We start from the raw sequence: 19629 nt of genomic DNA, 5'->3' as shown, positions 1-19629 counted from the left end.
ATGCATGTATGTGCACTACATATTGATCATTCTGAATGCAGCAGTGATTTTTAAGTCAGTTGTTTTAATTCTCAACAGTTCTCTGAGAGACAGGAGTTACAAATTACTCAAATATCCTAAAAGAAGGCTTGCACTCTAAGGGCAACCTGTTGTATGTAAAGTATTCCATACTTGTATATTCTGCAGATTTATGAAGCTTATTTGGCATGTGTTTATGTATTTCACACACTCGGGCTTCAACACTTGTGAAAGCACAGTGAAGTACGTCAGTGAGCACAAGTGAAGGTGTCACATGCTTTCTGCTGCTGTGGAAAGAATTACAGAAGTGTGCTTGATGTAAGAGACTTTGCCTGAGGCTTGCAAATAGCTCAGGCTCCACAAAAAGTGGTGAAGGGGTGGCGGACGTCTTCCTTCTCCCTTTTTGTATGTTGACTGGGTGCTGGGTTCTAGAAGGTAGTCTCCTGATACCTCTTCTGGGTGAATGCTCTGGGCTATTTCTATATAGAATCACTGTCCCAGTTAGAATTAAATTGCTGTCCTTAATCAGCAGCCTCAGCAAAGGCTCAAGACTGCTTGGGCAGGGGGGGAGGGGAAATTAAATTTCTTGCACCTCTTGTGGAGCACTTTGAAGTGCTGTGCTGCTGCTCATTCATTCAATGAGATTTGTTTTCAGGTTGAGCATGTAACAAGTGAACTGAGTTTAGCTGCATTAATTAGCAGCCTTGAGGACAGCAGTCCCCCTGAGGGAATGAGTGAACTACAAGATAGGCTTCTATGGGCAATAAAAGTACATGAAATGTGTGTTTCTCCTGCTGGTGACAAAGAGCATCTCTGCCACTGCAGAACAGGTAGTGTGTAGTGTAACCACAGTAGCTGCAGCTTCTATAAGCATGAGATTTTATTCAGGTGTCTAGACTGAAGAGCACCTGAGTGGTTTCTAAAGAACCTAAGAGCAAATGCTTGCAGGCTTGAAGGTCTTCTCAAAAGTAGTCACTTTTCATATTGAAATCATTGACCTTAGGCTGGATGAGATAAGGCTACCAAGTCCACTTATGAGAAATGCAGTTTTAACATACAGTGATAGAACAATAACGGCAGTTACAGCCATGTGAGTCAAGGGCATGAAAAGGACCTTTTTTCTAAACACAGGAGTGGACAAATGCTGATTTGTTACTCCATTGGGAAGTACAGTTAATGCATTGTCTGTACTTGGCCCTCGTCTGGCATTACATTGCCCTTGTCCTTCATTATGTTTGGCTGAAGTATTTTGTTGGTATCTCAAATATAGTGATGTGAAATAGAACAAAACCAAACTATACTAAAAGCATCCTATTTTTGTAGTATTAACACAGCAAACACTGTATAATGACTGGGTTTCTTCTGCCTGCTGAAGGAATTAATTCTGCCCTGCTGCTCTGTCAAAGGAATCCTTTTGTTGCATTGTGCAAAGCAGTCTGAGTCTCTTTCTTGTTTATTCCCCTGAAGCCCAAAACTGCAGACAGCCCTTGAATAGTCCTGGCTTAGTCTACACCCTATGTGTAGCCTGCATGGAGCTCACTGCAGCCAAATCTTCACAAAGAAACTGCGAATGGCCGCGTCTTTGCAATTGGCCTTCAGAGACAAGCCAGGTGAATTTTAGCACAAACAATGAATGCACTATAGAGGAAGAGATAAATACCTTTATTCACTGTACAATGTCACCTGCTTTTCTCAAGAATGGCAAAATCTGTAGCAACTACACCTGCAGACCTGCTCCTTTTCCTGTGGCAGACCTGGTCTGCCTTCCTTCAAAGCTTGTCAGGGCACCACAGAAGTCCTTTAGATGCTTGACATGGAAGTTTATGGTGTTAGATGCAAATACTAATGTCCGGTGAATATGAAGCATAGCTGGACTTCAGTCATTGGAGACCAGGATGCACTGTGGTTTGATCAGAGAGTAGGAAACATAGGAAAAGAGTAGATAGGAAAGATAGGAAAGAGAAAGATGGGAAAAGATACGAAAGGATTTCAACAGGAAATGAACAGGACCCTTTGTTAAGTGCTGGCTGACTATGTTTTAATAGCCTTGTATGACTGTTGTAGGCACGACTGCTCCTAGTCTTTCAGAGGGAAGAGGGAAATAAAAGGCTTATATATGAAACAGTATTGCTACTACTTCTTGCAGTGTTTTCTGTATGCAGTTGTGCTGCTTCCACCCGGTGTAATGAAACTGTTCCCTTTGGGTGGGGGGTGGGTAGAAGGAAGGTGCATATATCTTTAAGAAATCATACATGTCTTCCACGTTCATCTCTCCTGAGTAATGGGACTCCTATATAGTGGAGCTCCTAATGAGACCTGACATTTCTAATTAGGCCTGCTTTGTGAAGAATGGGGCTAACTTTGTTCTTGATCATTTATATTTTTCCCCCTGATGCCCCCAGCTCTTACTTGCGAGCAGGAGGGAGCAGAGGCAGTTCTGGAGCCAGCCATGGAGGGGCAAGGATGGGCATGCTTCTTTACTGCTGCAGCTCTGCCAGTGCACTTCAGCTCTGATTTACACTCCTGCTGTTTGAGCTCTGTGCTGAGCAGGAGCTGAATCTGCAGAGACTTCTAATCACACAGAGCTTCTGTGATGTGGAGAGACAGTCATGCTCCTTTTCACTGGAGACTTAAATAAGATCTGATCCCAAGCTTCTACAGGCAAAATGTTTATGCACCAGCTCACTGAAACTTATTCTCTGCCCCATCCCCCTTAAGAAGCTACATATTTGTCTCCAGTGCTTTCCTCAGATGTGTGTGTGTGAGATATGCTGGATGTTGGCTTATTCCAGTGGGCTTTCTTCAAGGATCCAAGTCTGGGCTGGGTCTTGTGTATGCATATTGTGATCCTTGCTTGCTGCTCCCCTCCATGTTGCTCCTTGAAGCCTATATATTATCATGGGCACGAAAACAGTCTTGTCCCTATTTTTGTCCAGACTATTTCTCGTTTATAGCAGTATAGTATAAGCAGCTTGGTGTACCCTGTTGCCTGAGAGAGATGTGGTAGGATACTGGAGCCACTGGGGGGTTTTGTGGGACAGGTGAACTGTGTGAGGTACTGTGGAGTCACTTGAGATAAACATGAAGTCTTTATTTTATCTAGCTAGTCTACATTAAAAATAGGATTAAAAGCTTAGTATTTTGGTTGCAACTCTTTGTTGGGAAAGGTGATTGCTTGACAGCTGTGGGGTGCAATGTCTTTCGTATAAACCAGGCAGGACGCTCGCTTCTGGACCTCCAGTATGCATGTGAGGAAACGGTTTGGTCCTTTCCACCAGCTTCCTCCCAGTAAGGCTGGATCACAGAGCCGTCCAAGCCAGTACAATTTATGTGCTGTAGAAAATGCTTTATACTACCAGTCTGAGCAATGTTTGATTGCACTCTGCAACCTTGACCAGTGATAACCCTACTAGCTGTTTTTGGAAGCAGGTGATTTCTGCTCTCATGTGACATGGAACTGATTTCTATGAAACAACATACAGTATAAACACCAGAAGAAGACTGATGAGCAGTCTTTTAATTTTTGGGGTAGAATCTTGACTTTTCTGTACCTGTGATGTATAAACTGCTAATTCTAGAAAACCTCAGAATTGGAAATAAAACCTTTTGCAGCAAAAGATTTTCAGTTTATGTGAGTTCCAGTAGTTCATGTACTACAGGGACTGAGGGGGCAACCATATGCTCGCTTCTTCCATGAACTGGCATTTTTTTCACTTTGAGGATGGTGAGTGAAACACTGGAACAGGTTGCCCGGAGGATCTCCATCCATGGAGACTTTTAAAGCATGTCTGGATGAGGCCCTGAGCAATACAACTTTGTTAGCCTTGCTTTCCAAAAGAGGTTGGATCAGCTGATGACCAGACATCCCTTCCAGACTAAATTATTCTGTGATTTTGGTTTTTTTCTTTGATAGGAGACTGTAGTTAGCTAAGATCTCCAAATTAACAAAATGTTGGTTTTTGTTGTTTGCTTGTTTGTTTGTTTTTCCTTATGACTTCTATAGCTGTACATGTTAGTAAACTAAAGACAAAGATTGTCATTTGGGATGGTGTGTTTGTTTGTCACTGAACACGTCACCAAAAGTGATAACAGGGCTAAAGGCAGAAGAAAGTGTGACCTCAGCTAGCAACACAACCTGGTGTTGGCATGAGACAGCTTTAAGCCACAACAGAAGCACCTCTGTAAGTGTCAGTGTGTATCATTTAGTGTTCACCCTCTGCTGATTTGATGTTATACTAGAATTTGAAAATACTTTATTCTAGTTTTATTGGTCTGTCATAAATGTGACTGTCAAGTTGCTTAAGAGCATAGTTACTGAAGAATGAAGATGCAGATTGTTCTGATTTTAATAGTAAAACTTAAAGCTTGATATTTAAATGTGGATAAATTCTAATTGTTTATCCAAGGAGCAGCTTGCTACACATTAGTAGGTGAGACTATTTTGTTCCCTTTTATCTTCATGCTGTTCTTCAAAATACTCTTTGTAGAAGCCTTCTGAGACTTTGCATGTAATGGTAAGCTTTATCTTGCTGGCTGAGCTCTGTGTTCCAGTTCCCCGTGTAGAAAAATTTAATGTTTCCTTTAGCTTATGATGCTTGAATGTTTGTTATGTGGTTTGGTTTTGTTTTGGTTTTTTTGTTTGTTTGTTTGTTTTGTTTTTTAATGGCATAGTAAAGGGTTTGACCTTTTTCCTCATAGTATTTGCAAAAGAAAGCTAAGTAAGCTTGTTTAAATGTAATCTAGGTGACTAAGAACCACCCCATCCAAAAAACCTACCCATGTTCCAGGCAGTAATAATCAATGGTTCTTTCTGTCAGTGGGAGAGGGTTTCCAGATGCTAGCAGGAATTAGCAGGATTCTGGTTCTGATGTTTAAAAACCAAACACACAACTACTACAAAAAAAGAGGGAATGGAAGTTTTACGGCCCATCTCCTCTGTTCTGCTTTCCAGGGAAGGTTTCATCAATTCAGTCTCCAGGTTGTGGAGTGGGTGGAGTAGTAAAGACCCATGAAGCTTTGCATGGGAAAGAAGGCAAGGCAAACAGTTCAAAATGACATGAACTGGAGGATTCACTTCTTATGAATGCCAGTATGTAAAGGTGGCATTGAAACTCATGTTTCCCAGTAAAAGTACCTGATTTTACTTGCTTTCAATCTCTGGAGCAAAGCTGAAAGAGGATCTATAGTTGTCTGTCATGTGCTGTGCTTCATGTGTGCCAGTTCCTCTGTTTGCTAATTCTTCTTTAAGTGAAGGCAAGCACAGATGGTTGCTGAAGAGAACCAGATGATTTGGCAGCATGCTGATGTGTTTGCAGGAGTGAGGCTTGGACAGGCTTGAAGCTGCTTTGTTGTCATTGCTTTTAGTTCAGAATTTTTATTTAGAAAATTGAAATTCTTCAGTTTTGTCCTTTTTTTTTAGTTTATGGTAGGATTCATCTATGGAGGCTTTTTTGCATTCTAGTAAGGTGCTTGTTTACATTTCAGTCATTTATTGTTAAGAATCCATCCTTCTCGTAACAAGAATGGGACATGCATGGAGAAGTTTAAATGTAGGACATGCCTTAATTCCATAAAAGACTTACCAATTCCTCTCCCCATAATGGCATGAGATAAAGGTCTCCTCATGCCTTCATAGACCTGTTCTTCAAACTGAATAATGTCAAGAGAAGGCTCTCACCAGAGGGGCACTGTGAGTGTAGTTTCATCTTTTTAGCTCAACTGAGTTAGCTTAGCTGGGCTGCAAGACCCTAAGTGCTGCTTAATATGCAGGTTAATGATCAAATCTTGCTTCTCTGGCTGGCTTGTGGCTCTTAAGCATGGATTCGGTATTTGGCAACATCTAGGGAACCGGTGGGCTGTGCCCAGTATGCAGTGAACCAGGATGCTGGTCACTGATTGCTTCAGGCTGCCACAGCATTACAAGCAGTAAATACCCCTTGTGTAACTGAGACATTCAGTTCCAGTCTGGACAAAATAATTATTGCTACTGGAAATAAAGTGCCCTGTATGGAGGTGATTCAGGTGACTCAAGTGACCTAAGTTGGTTGACTTGTGCTGAACCAGGCTGATCCTGCTCTTGTGTTCTGGGAGGCCCCAAAACTTTTTCTCTGAATGGACTGATGGCTGGTAAAGAGGTGGCCAAATATGAAGGATAATTATCTTTAGACAGAAATATTTTACTTCTGGGGTGCTTGCAAGTATACAGGACTTCAGTGCTCATGCTTGTGAAAGGAACCAAGCAGTCCAGCAAGACCCCTCAAGCTGTAACTGGTACTTACCTTCTTCAAAAATCCCAAAGGTTTATCTACACAGTGAGCTTTGAATTTGGGTTTAGGGATTTGATAAGACATTATTTTCCTACAAATTTTATTCCTGTTTCTTCTGGGTTTTGACTGTTTCTGTATGCAGGGTGCTGCTGACTGGTGTTGCTGGGTGTGGGGATCTGCACAGGTGATGCTGCAACAAATTGGCACTTGAAAAGAAAATTTTTTCCTGTGTTGGGTAAACTCTGTTTCAGGCAAGTAGTAAAAATCCATGTAAATTTTCAGGTTTATGAGCTTAAACTTTAGGGTGAATTGTATATTCTAGAAATAAAATTAGATAGGAACCATTCATCTTAACATGTATGATTTTCTTTACTATTTGACACAGTGTTTAACAAAGCAGAAATACAGTGGTGTAAATGGAGTCTGTGGTTCTCCCTGGAAACTTGTGCTTGCAGCTTGGGCAGCTTCCTGAAAAGAGGCAGCTTGTTTGTTTCTAGGAGCTGTCATTATATTACTGTGCTTTACAGCTTGCAATTTAGAAGTAAAGTGTAAATGTCATTTATGAAGGGAAGTAGTACTCTATAGGGTAGGCAAACCAGTGCAAGGGGGGAGAAGCTGCTTTCTAATTTGTCCATTTAAATCATCAATACAGTGATATTTCAGGGCCACAGGTGTATAAAATGGCTGTGCCAGCCAGACTTGCCATAGGGAGAGGAGAGATTTTGAGTTGTTTAGAAAATGATTCCTTATATTAACGGAGTGTTGTTTTCTTTTTATTTTTGATTTGTTGACTCCTTTCAAGTCGTGCATAGAGGCAAGTGTGCCAGTGTGAAACCAGACATCTGTATAGATGGAAATCAGTTGTGGTTAACGTGTGAGACTGGGATGGATGTTTTCTTTGCATTTGCATCGTTTCGAGATTCCTTATGGTTGTTCAGATCTGTGGTGTTTAGTTTCATAAATGACAACATCTGCTGTTAATGTTGCCTGACTTAATGATTTCCGTGTCTCTGAATGAGGAAGGATGGTAGGACACAGCAATGCTCATCACCTTGTCTGAATCTTGTTCTACATCAGCTACTCTTAAGTTGGCAAAATGACCAGAAGATGTCACTGCTAAGGAAAGATTTTGATTTCTTCCTGATCCCAGGAGTGGTGAAAATGGTGAAGGCAGGCTTTCTCTGCAACTTCTGCATGGCAACCTCTTTGTCTTTTAATGTCTCCAGTTACATTTAGGTCGGTATTTGTTTTCTGTAGTCTATGGTGGCTATATCCAGAGTAAGACATTTAACTGGGTTGTGATTAATGTTTGTATTCTTTGTGGTAAATGTGAATGACTCTGCTTGGCTTAACTATCTGTCTTTAGGGCTAAGTTAAATTATATTACCTTGTGTTTGCTGTAGTGTAAAAGCAGCATGGGGGCTGTTACTGTGGCTCAGTTGGTGTCTTATAACTTGTTAAGCAGCAGTAATTTGATTGTGAGTCTTGCGTCCTGAGGCAAATTCATTGTTTTTACTTGACAGACTTTGCCCTTGAACCAGAGGAGATCTTTTGCCTGCCTGTAAATGTTTATTCACAGCTTCACTGCCTGTTACCAAGTTCTGAACTTTGATTTAAACCAAGTGAATAAGCTTAAAATTAGCCTATCAAATTAGCCTATCCTTAGCCCTTTTGTTTAGCTCTTCTTGCAGGTAAGATGGTCTTGGGGTTAGAGTCAAGTGGTATAGGAGATATATTAGAGGGACTGCTAGAATTCAGGACAGATGAATAGAGATTTTACTGGTCTGTCATACTGCACTTTTCCACTTCTGATTTCCTCAGTGATCCTGGCTGATCTTTTTATTTGAGTAAGTAGCTTTGTGTGGAGAGACTGGTTTATTTAATCATTCTTTCATGGATGGAACAGCTGTGGAAGACTTTTACTGTGCACACAATATATGGGAGGAAAACAAGATGGTTCCTAAAGAACTCAAATGACCAGCCATGGCGTCAGAGTCAGTAACTGAGTCCTATTAGGGACCAACTTTTAGCCGTGGCAGAAAATTTTGAATGGCTGGGTGACAGCCTTAGTTTTACCCAGGTGCAGAGACCTGAAGATGATTGGAAACGGATGCTGAGCCACAGGGAGAAAGTGAACAGCACCACTGATGGAAGCCGAATAAGAATGGGTTAGGAAGGATTATGTTAAACAGACTTACTAGGACACAACTACTTGCATTCCTTTAACTGTCCTTTCTCTTTTAAGAGAAAGGGAGAAAGATCTTTGTGCTTATTTTTCCTATATCTAAAGACTAAATAACAGTAATTATTTTTAACTATGCTCTGACTGCATTATTTATATTATAAGCTCATAGGGAAAGGTGTATTTTTTATTTTGTAGCACACTAGAGTCCCCCGCTTTGCTTGCTCAGGGTTTCACATTGCCTCTGAAATATATGAATGTCATATTTAGTAATCTAAAGTCATTAATGAGAAAAGGAGTGAAAGTTTCAGCAGTGTCTTGACTCTACCTTTGTATTCCTCCTCCCCGAACATGGCTGCTTTATTTGCTGTAACTAGTAATGATGTTTGTTTATGAAGAAGAAATGTGGATGAAGTTGCTCAGATCTGTTGTTTTAAAGGAGTTGTGTATGTAGGGTGGAAACAAGCTTTGGGAAAACAGAAGTCGTGCTGACTGTTAATATGTTATAAGCTGTGACACATTTTGGGCTTTGGAGCCTTTGAGCCTTTTGGAGCCTTGAGGCAGTGGTTTGCTTAAAATGCAGCTTTTCAGTAGGCGAAGAAGGTCCGAGAAGCTGGTGTGTCTCAGGAATTGGAGCTTTCCATTTGCAGATCTGGAATTCAGACTGTGCTTTTATTTGAAGCCATATTAAATATGAACTAGATTCTTCTAGATTGTTATCCAGCCACATAGAAATCATACACTGTACCAAAGTGTCAGTTGAGCAGGCTTAGTGTACTAAACCCTCTCCATTCTAATTTGAAACTGCATTGAAGGAAAGCTGAGATATTAGTATCTAAAAATAATCAGGTCAAGTTCTGTATGCTCCTGCATTCACCTCCGTCCCCAATGTATAGAGCTGGAAGCAGAATTTAGCCTAGTGTGACAGTGATTAAATAAAGGAAATTTTATACTCTGATACATCTTCTGGCATCTGCCCTGATTCTGAATTTTCTGCATGACCTGGAGTCAGCCTCTTTGTGTAATTTGCCTGTTTCCTCTGTGTCAACAAAAAAGCCCCAAACTAATCTATCTCGATCATACACAAAGAAAGCTGTGCAAAGTGTTATTTGAAGTAATCTTTATTGAAAACCCGTTTTAAAAGTTACCAAGCAAACATTTTTTCACTAAAAGTAAAACATCTCTTGCTGCTCTGAGGTTGTGTCAAAACTGTTTTCATAAGCTGTTACCTACTTCTGTTTTTCTGTTACCTACTTCTGGGGTGGGCTGGTTTTGGTGGGTTTTGGGTTTGTTTGTTTGTTTGTTTTTCTTATGTTTTTTTATTTATTTTAAGCAAAAGCAAGCAGTTTCAAGGTTACCACTGAAGTCACAGATCTTGAGTGTGATTTCAATGCTTTTTCTACAATAAGCCTGGGAAATGTAAAATGCTAGCTCTTCAGTTACTGGGGTTTCATCCCTAGTGTCTCAAAAGAGAATAAACAAAGTGGTTTTGATTGTTGGCAAATCATTGCTTCTCTCTGCTCATATCTACCAAAATGAGTGTGATGTGGGAATAGATATTTCTCCCCAACTCTAATGGGTTGCTGATCTAAGCTCTGGTTATAGTTGACTATGCTTACATAGACATTATGAAAGCTGGCACTGTCTGCTGACTTTGTCATTGGTGTAATGTTGCAGAATTATAGTTTGTAAGATCCTGTGTGCACACAGCTTATCAAAGCTGAGCTCTGCTTGCCCACATAGAGTTGAATTGAGGAAGTGGTGGGGCAGACTCCTCTGAGTGCTTGTTTTCTTAGGAGTGGGCAGAAACTTTAGCTTTTTTAGTACATCAGGAGAGTGCCGATGTACCGAGTCAGTACTACAAAATACTGCAGAGCAAAAGTCAGCATCAAGTATCCCTTTTCCTTGCTAACAGCTGCAATGGATGCTCTGGAGAACATAGATCCAACTCTTTAACCTCGTAGCAGTTGTCCCAGGAGTTACTGAAGTTATTGCCTGGCATGTTTTCTGTTGGAAGTGTCTCAAACCACTTTTTGGTAACCATATGTAGAGCATGGCCTTGGTCATAAAATTCAACTTTGAATTATTTTTTAATAAACATAATTTGTCTGTACGCTTTGCTTGTATGTGTGCCTTCACTGTCTGTAGCAATATGCATCTTTATGAAGATGAAGCATTTATTTATGGTGCAAATTCCTGGTCGTCATGCTGTTCATACTTGTAGTAGTAGTCACTAGGAGTAGTGGAGTCACTTCCCATTGCTCCCTAGTTTCTCTTTCATGATTGTTCTTTTGTCTCAGCCACCTGCAGTTTTAGACATTCTTATCTCATGGTTATTGCCCCACGGAATGTTTTACAGTATTTTAAATGCTTATCTAATTAAAGTAAATTAAGCATCAGGCCAGGCATTCTGGATGGGAGTCATTGATGTGTAGTGTATGTAACACCAGACAGTTTTTGCAGCTGTAGTACGTGTGTTCTTGCATTTGCTTTTAACCGGGCAGTTGAACGCCTTTGGACAGAAGCCCTGGGCCCTATTTTCTGTCGCTGTATAGGAGACACGGGCTGACACCCTTGTTTTTTCCTTCAGTATTCAGGAATGACTGCTTACATTGTGTTTCTTGGCTTGGAGGGGGCTGCTTGGAAAGTTTAGGATGCTGCAGCATCTCATAGGAGGGTTATCCTCTGGCAAATGCAAAGCACTGGGCACCATGTTTGCCCCTGTTATGATTGTAAATACACCTAAATGAAGGTCTCAGACAGGCCCGGTGCTACAGCTTCCCCAGATCCCTCCAAACACATCTTACTGGCTTAACTTCACCGACCCAGCTTCCCTGAGACCTGTCTTGAAAGGAAACAAGGCTGCAGTTTGGCATTTTTATCTCCTTGTAGGTACTTACAGAGAGCTTTCTGCTGCAGGGGTTGTTGGCAGTAGCAGGCTTTGCACTGGGAAGGATGTTTTGTGGTGGCTGGAAGTGGTATCTCCTGTAGCATGTCTGCCCTGTAAATGTACTGTGTGCAACTTGAAGCAGTAAATGCTTTTGGTCGTTTTGTAACAATGCTTTCTCCTAAAAATGTCAGGATGCTCTTTCCTTCCTCATACAGCTCTGCATGCTAGCTGTCAGTGTGTTACACCTTGGTGTGTTTACATGAGTAGGAAATGAGCAGCCCTTCAGGATGCAGTAAGTGATAGCAGTATAAAATGCAATTTCCTTTTGCTGACAGCAATGTGTGTTAGGACAGTCAGCATCTAGGTGAGCTACACTTGTGATAATTACCTGACTAGGCAGAGGGATTTGTCCAGAAAAGGCCAGCTGGGAGTGTGGGCTGGAGAAGTCTCTTCCTATGATGTCATGGCAGCAGATGGTGCTGGAAACCTGAACCTGGTCTGTGGGGCTGAAGGTACCTGTTCCATCTGCACACAGCGCTCCTGTCTTTTGTGCGTAAAAAGCATCTGTCCATTTAAGGGCTGCAGATTCCTGATGTGCCTGTTAATTCACTTTATATGGGATATATGCAGTTCAGAAAAGACAAAACTTCCCCTATCAATTCTGTAGGTATCTGCTTCTTCATGTGGGTTTTGGCAAAGAAACCTCAAGACACTGCCAGCAGATGTCTCCCTGGGGGCTAAGTTTAGCACCATCTTCAGTAGCACGTTCCCTGTAGGATTGCTGGGTACCAGCCCTGCGAAATACAGAGAACTCAATTTCAAGTGTGGCTGAGCTTCAAGCAACCTGTCGAGGACAGCTGAATTAAAACGTCTTTTTCTAATACCTTGTGACGTGATTTTTTTTTTATTTTTTTTTTTTCCTCTGAGCCATTTTGCAGATGCCCTTTTTTGGTAATGCATAAACCAGCTTTGAAGATAATATTTGGAAGATAAGAAAATATTTGGGACTCTATTTGCACCCTTAGTAGGAGGGAGAAAAAATGAGGTAGAAAAAGCTGTGTATTTAGGAATGGAGCTGAATCCAGATTCTGCCAATGCCCTGAGGTCTTCACACCCGTTTTGCCATTTGAATTTCTGACAGAGCAGGGCTCACTGCAAACACAGAGGGTCCAGGCTGTTGGCGTAAGTGTTCCAGGAAGTGCAGAGATCTGTCTAAAACTGTGGAGGTAAGGGCAGGGAGGGAAAAGGTTCATTACTTGCTCTTCATCTTGATGCCTTCCTGCCGTGTGTGTGGAGATGGTGCCTGAGGGAGCTTCTTGTGCTTCTGCAGAATTGAGTTTTGCTGTCTTGTGAACAAAGGCAGAAGAATTAGCTTTCTTCTATATAATTATTTGCCTCAATAAGTAAACTTTAGTAAGGCAAAAGAAAAACATTGGCACTGTGCAGCACACAGGATTAATATTAAAATGGAAACCAGTGTGCTTTATCTGCTGTTCAGGAATGAAGGAATGCTTTCCTGCAGCTATACCAGTCCTGCAATAAGGCCGCTATTTCCTGTAGTTCTGGAAAAGAGTATTTTCTGACTCTGAAAGATCCCACTGGTCCACCCTGTACAAATAGCCTTTCTCATTGATTGGTGTATCTCTAGGGCTCAGGGTATATGACCCACTTTGTGTTTTTATCTGTGAAGATTATGATAATGAGAGCACTGTGAGGACGGAGTAGTGTCTGTGCTTGTGGCTGCTGCTGGCATGTTTCTACACAGTGCAATTCAAAGGGTATTTTCAGGGGCCCAGGACAAAAGAGGAACAGCACCCCCAAGCTGGCAGGGAAAGCTGTGGCACTGGAACCCAGAATTAACACCCTGTTGTAGAGTGTTTAATAAACTTTGAAATAGTCGGTGTATTTGTGGAAGGCTGCACTGGGAGATAATTGTACGGGTAGCCTTGCTATGAATGGAGGGCAGGTGCCCTGCAAGGCCTAATAGTGAACCTCTGGTTGACTGGAGGGTAAGTGTGGGGTAGGGAAAAGCTGGTTTCGCCCTTTGAATTGCAACTTTAAGTATGTGGGCTTTTGGGGTGGGTGTGTTTTTCTGAGGTGTGCGTTGTGGATTTCCTGATGGTCTTGAGGTCTGGGGAAAGCTGTATGGCTGGCTGGAAAGGGCACTGTGGGAATATTGTGTTTCCAAGGATGACCTTGAGGACAAAAGATCCTTATCTCTTCTCACTTACTTACTTGTTCCCCCCCTACCCCTGTTTGCATGTCTGTGTCTATCTCAATTTTTACTTATTTTTTTAATCAGGATGGGGTGAAGGCCGTGTCTGTGCAGTTCCTAGCACGTACGGGTTGATTCTTGTTTAGGTGCCAGTATGAGCTGTTCTAAAGTAATTAATGAAACTAAGAAATCCTGGATACCTTTACGGATGGATACTTTTATGGATTTATCTCAGCTTTTTGTGCTTTTGTGAATTCTTTTTGCTTTCTGAGCTGTAGCTTTTTCAGTCAGTATCATAGCAATAGGAGACAATGAAATAGCTACTTAATTTCACAAAGCTTGTAGGAATGTGAAACCTTTGTACCCCCTCTTTTCTAAATCTACTTAAAGCTAACGGAAACTTGCATATTGCTGGAAACTGTCCGAACAACAGCTTTACTAACTGAAAATTTTCCATTTCCAGGTGTGTCAATTTCATGAATAGAAGTTTCTGAAAAGCACTTTGCTGAGTTCCAAGTAGTACTAATGCATGTACATGCATGCTATGGCTTGTTAATATGATGGCATTAATATTGCCAGCCTTATGGTTTTAAAATCATGTTTTGAAGCAAACAGGCTAATAAATATCAAATCCTTTTTATTTCTCTTGTGTTTGCCAGTCTTTAAGATTCTTGTTCTCAAGCTTTCCCAAAGTCATCATGGATCAATTTTAATTGGAGCCATCTGATTCCAGGATTGAAAATTATAATATCCCTCAGAAAAGTAACTTGAATCAGTTATTATTTGTATGATTCCAGATTAGTCTTCTGCAGAACGATTTTGTCTGACTTACTTTTGTCTGTCCTTTGGAGCAGATTTTCAGTGTTGCCAAGGCCATTGCTTATTCTCTCAGGTGAAAGTTGGAATTTACTTTCTATATGTAAATTGTGTTTGCCTAGTTTGGTGTTGGATGTGGTCAGGTCTGGGTGTACCTCTATTTCCTCAATTAACTTTATCATACTGGAATTGGTTTAATAAATGTAGGATTCCTCACTAACAGAAACATGCTTCGTTTATTATTGCTACTGCTGCTTTTCTTACAGAGGGCTGGCAGACAGCAGTACTCTGAAATTGCTGTAGCTTCATTAGCTCATAGACAGAATGAGGCAGCAGCCAAGATGATGAGGTAAAGGAAGGAAAATTGAAACATTTTGGATTAAAGAAAAGCATGTGGGTATTGAAAGGATTATTAAAGTAAACATTTGCCCACTTACCTGGGGCGATATTCTTGGCTTAGGTCTCTTAAGTACCACCTTACCTGTGGCTGATGGCAGCTGTATTGCTTGTTGTATTTATTATGGTCGTAAATATATTGCCTACATTTACACAGTAGAAACCTTACTCAGAAGACAAACTCCTATGCACAATTATACGTGTTCTGGTTCAAACAGGGCTATATATGCGTGACAGGAGGAAAAAGCCAAGGTAATGGTGGTATACATATCCTTGCAGCCACAATCGTTGCTGTGGTTGGCTCAGTCTGGTGAGCTCTTGGTGGGATCCCTGCTGAGGTCAGATTTTTGGGAATCCACTTCAAAGCCAGTTTTGAAGAATGATGATGTAGTTCATCAAATGGTGCCGGGAGGTGGCAGCAGGGGTGGGCCGGGACTGGTGGCCGTGTCAGTCTGGGAGAACCGGACCTTAAGGTGGCACTAGGGGGCTGACTGGGATCACTGAGCCCAAGTAGGTGGCATTTTAAAGGCTCAAAACACTATGCCTGGTGTGGAGGGTGGGAGAGACTGCAGCTGGGGCCAGGTGGCACAGCTGGGAAACTGTGGGAGATGGTTGAGCAAGAAACCCTAATGACATGCTGTGCCTGTGTACTTCTGCTTGTGGCTGTGACTCCTTTGGTTTTAAACATGTAATCCTGCAGAGGAGTATATATATGCCCACTTAGTGGGTTCATAACCTTGTTTTCCTGGAGAAACCTAAACAATACCTGTTAATTAGGCAGCCTTGCAGCTAAGCCATGTGTGGGTTAGGTGTGTGCTCATGGAAAGAGATGCATAACCTCAGCTGAAGCTGACTTGCTTGGAGGCTGCTGGAACACCCACAGAGAGGAGTGAACTGTGCCTTGTCTCCTTTGAGACTCTCAGCTGCAGAGGGGGGTGCCAGACGCTGGCCCTGGGGAAAGGCAAAAGGTGAATTGTCATGGGGATGTCTGTCTCCAGAACATTGACCAATGCACATGGAGTTATGTCTGGCAAAAAGGACTAAGGAGTAACGCACCTTTGGCATCGGTGGGTTTGCCAGTGCCTGTTCTCAGCTTTTACAGCAGCCCTCAGATCTTCAGGGAGTTGGGCTTTGACCACCTAGTGTAGGGGTTAAGCATGGGGCTTCAGTAGGGTGAAATGTATGTTAGCTTTAGCAGTTGTGTGTCTACTCCTGGTGCAGGGCACCACGTGGTGGGTGGGGAAGGCAGGTTCCTCTGATGCCATCCACCTTTTACACCCAAAAGGGAGATACCCCTGAGAGAGATGTAGCTGATACTTGCAAGTATCCATCTTGCATACTTCAGCTGCACTGACACTTGGAGGTGGGACAGGTGGGTGCAGCGGGACCAGAGCAAGTTCAGTACCTTACAGAGTTGGACCTGAAGACCATGGCAGGGCATCTCCTTTAGGGACAAGCAGGATCATAAGTTTTTTTCCCCAGTTTATAGTCACTACAGAGTATTTATTTTCTCTAAAGCTTACAGACAAATAACTGAAAGATTTGAATCTGACATGTGATTCTATGTCAATTTTTTTTAAAAGCCAGAAGGCATCTCCTTTCATTGAACAGGAAATGTGAGTCTTGGTTGCTTTGCTTTAAAAGGTCCCAGACTGACAGTTCAGGCAGGGGAAATCCTAGCTCATGTTCACTGTGGTTCCTGAACAGCAGTACAGTCTCTTCTCCCCATTTTACACCTTGCCCAGACCTGAAGGGGTTACATTTTAAAATGAATAATGACTGAATTTATTCGTCATGGACAAATGATGACAGCTGTTGAGATGCTCCTGTTATCGTTTCCCAGGGGATAAAGTCAGGCTGGTTCCTAGTGCAAGCCAGCCCAGCCAGGCAGACTCAGCTCGTCTTCATCCTGGATTATTTGTCCCAGGTTCCTCTCACTAGTGGGAAATTACTTCCTAGAAGTGAATTGAAGTTTCCTGGGCTGACATGGGTGTTGATGAGAATCCTGCAGAGCTACAGTTGTAGAGAGAGGACTGAAGCCATAGCTGTTTAAATCCACGTGTGAAGACAGCATGCTTAATGAATACGAGGGGCAGAGATTGATTATGTTCTGAACTGAAAGCCGCAGCACTCTGTGAAGCACTGTTACATCTGGGCACGCTATGGAAAATATGAAGGAATGTTGAGGAAGCTTATTTGCAGAAGGATATGTACTTGTAAGCAATTCTATTTTCTTCTTAAATAATGTAAAGGAATTAAGAAATGTAAATCAAATAGTGTTCTCTGTTTCTCTGAGACAGCAGAGCAGTGAGCAGACAAAGGCCTCTTTTATAAGGGCATGTCTCTGACAGAGAGTACTGTATAGCCCTTATAAATGAGCGCTGGGGGGGGTGTCTTGGGATGGGAGAACATCAATGGTAATTTAATGTTAGAATGTGGCACTGATTTTGCATCACTGCACCTCTGATGAAGTTGAGAGTTACACCCGTGATGAATTTACCACCTTGTGATTAGCAGAAAAATATGATCCAAGTTCAAATGATTATTATGAACAGGAGACAATGAATGAGGGGAAAAAAAAGTCTTTTTAATGATAATGTGTAGTAGCTTGCTTTTCTCTTATTTTCTGTACTCCCGTGTTTAGGTTTCTTTCTGTTCTTTGTTTCTCTTTCTGTCCTGCACACGTGCTGCTGGAAGACTTGGTGTGCAGTTCTGAATGTGGCGCTGTCATTCTGCACTGCTCAGACGAGAAAATGCTGCTTGGTTATTGAAGGGATATTCTGATTTGATAAATATGTAATGCTTAGTTTGTAGACTTAATGAACAGGAACATGTGATTGTAATTCAAACATACACAGAACTGTGGGCTGGCTGGGGTTTTTTTTGAATGTTGTTTGATGTTTTTTTTTTTTTTCTTCTCATTCTAATGCTCAAAAAAGCTTGTTTTAAATGAATGGTTTATTTAATTAGTAAAATGCTACCGGAGTGTGATCCTTTTAATAACTGTTTTTATGATTTTTAAAATTTATCGTATGAAATAGCAAACCACACCCTCTTCTCCTTTCAGAGGGATGAGGCTTTAAAAATGCAAATACCAAGAGGAAGAGAATTAACTAAGACTAGATAGCTTGAAAAGGGGCTGTTGGAGACTTTAATTACCAGATGAAAGTAGTTTTGAAGTAGAAAAGCATCTTTGTTTTGAATATGACTGACCTTCTCTTGACTGGTAAAATATATATATGTGACAATCTTTTGCTTAGTATCTACATAGGAGCTTTTGAAATAAATGCAGTTGGGGCAAATTTTATCAAGAAGTTTTTGTATTCAAAGTCTGTGCAAGTCTTTCTGCATCACTTCCTAGAGGCTTCAGAGGTTGTATGTTTTAAAGTTTATGTTGATCTGCCGTGACCTTCTATGCAATTCTCGCCAAATAATATTTTTGAAGTAATTCCTGTTTGAACTAAACTGTATCTTTGAGGGGACCAACAAAAACAAACAAATAAATCAGTCTTACTTTTAAAGAACTGGCTGTGGTAGGGTTTGCGGGGTAACATACCTCCTAGCCTTGCGGAGAGTCAGTCCTGTGATTATTGCAAAAAATGAAGGGGAGAAGGGGAGGAAAAAAACCAAGGTAATTCAGAATTTAATTTGTTTTTAAGCTCCAGCTGGTGGACTTGTTGTATGTTTTTCTATTAGGTGAGAAACAATATTAATAAATCACACTAGAAAACTGTAATAAATCTTGAGTTGCTGCATTAACACAGAATATAATCAAGCAACTTGTAAAGAATCTGGCCAGGCTAAACAGTCTCCTGCAGTGAATTTTCATTTAATTGAATTACAAATGTATTTCCCAATCCTTTAATCATTCTCATGAACTCTCTTCAAATTATTTTTGAATTAAGTATGTCAGAACATGACCAGTGTCAGTAGGGAGGTCGCATGTTCTCCTAGGGCTACTACAGCACTGTGTTAAAGAGAGCCCACATCCTAATTGTGGCTTATGTTCTTCTCAGCTGTGTGACCTTAAATTCCTTGATGTTAAAGTTCATATGTTCACTTTCGTCCTGTTCACTTTTGAACAGCCCAAAATCACCTGTTGTTATAATACCCCTTTCCTTGTGATGTTACTTCCATCTTTTTTTCCTATCCCTTTCCCATATTCTAAGATTTCCTGAACATTAAAATTAAGGGGAGAGAGATCCTTGTCCTCCTTTCTTAAAGTGTTGTATGCTGCTGTTTACCCACCATTTCTGTGCTGTGGTTGGAGTGTTGACATTATGTGCAGGGGTGCACATTAGAAATGTGGTGTTTAGGTTTTTAGATGTTGTGATGGTTCTCCTGTGTCCAGCTGCTAATAAGCCAATACCACTTTGGGCAAGGAAAACTCCTTAAGACTGTTGGGCTGAGGACAATACAGGCTTTGCTTGCTATTTTTTTGCCTTCCCTAGGGTACGTCTATACTGTTACCAGTTTATTTTCTTCCTTTTGGAAGGCTCAACCTGCATTGAAAATCATTAATTAGTGTCTAACTAGGAGCCTTTATTAGTTACTAGATGTTCCCAGGTGCTGCTTTCCTGAATAGGAATGGATTAAAGCACCTGGTTTGAGTTTTTACCAAGAGAAATTCTGCAAAGGAAATGTTCCTGAACTGGTGGAGAGTGGGTACATACCTTGGACTGTTGGGGAGGGATGGACATGAAGCAGGTCTCAAATCTTGAATGAAACATTAGTGTGGAGAAGGTAAGTGATAGGGACTGAGGTGGCTTTCTGGCCTCAATAAATGTGCACCATCTATACCATCTGTCCAAACACATTGTCACCTTTTAACCTAGGGTTGGTTTCT

At 41.4% G+C, this 19629-nt stretch overlaps 1 protein-coding gene across 1 annotated transcript in view; it reads left to right on the top strand.

Moving 5' to 3' along the window:
• The window catches only part of CLASP1 (cytoplasmic linker associated protein 1), a 175695-nt gene that overhangs the window by 61680 nt on the left and 94386 nt on the right, over window positions 1-19629 (top strand). The gene's annotated exons all lie outside the window — the stretch shown is intronic.

This window comes from Psittacula echo (genome assembly GCF_963264785.1).
Source record: "Psittacula echo genome assembly, chromosome: 6".
Lineage (NCBI taxonomy): Eukaryota > Metazoa > Chordata > Aves > Psittaciformes > Psittacidae > Psittacula > Psittacula echo.
This window is presented reverse-complemented; position numbering and strand designations above follow the sequence as displayed.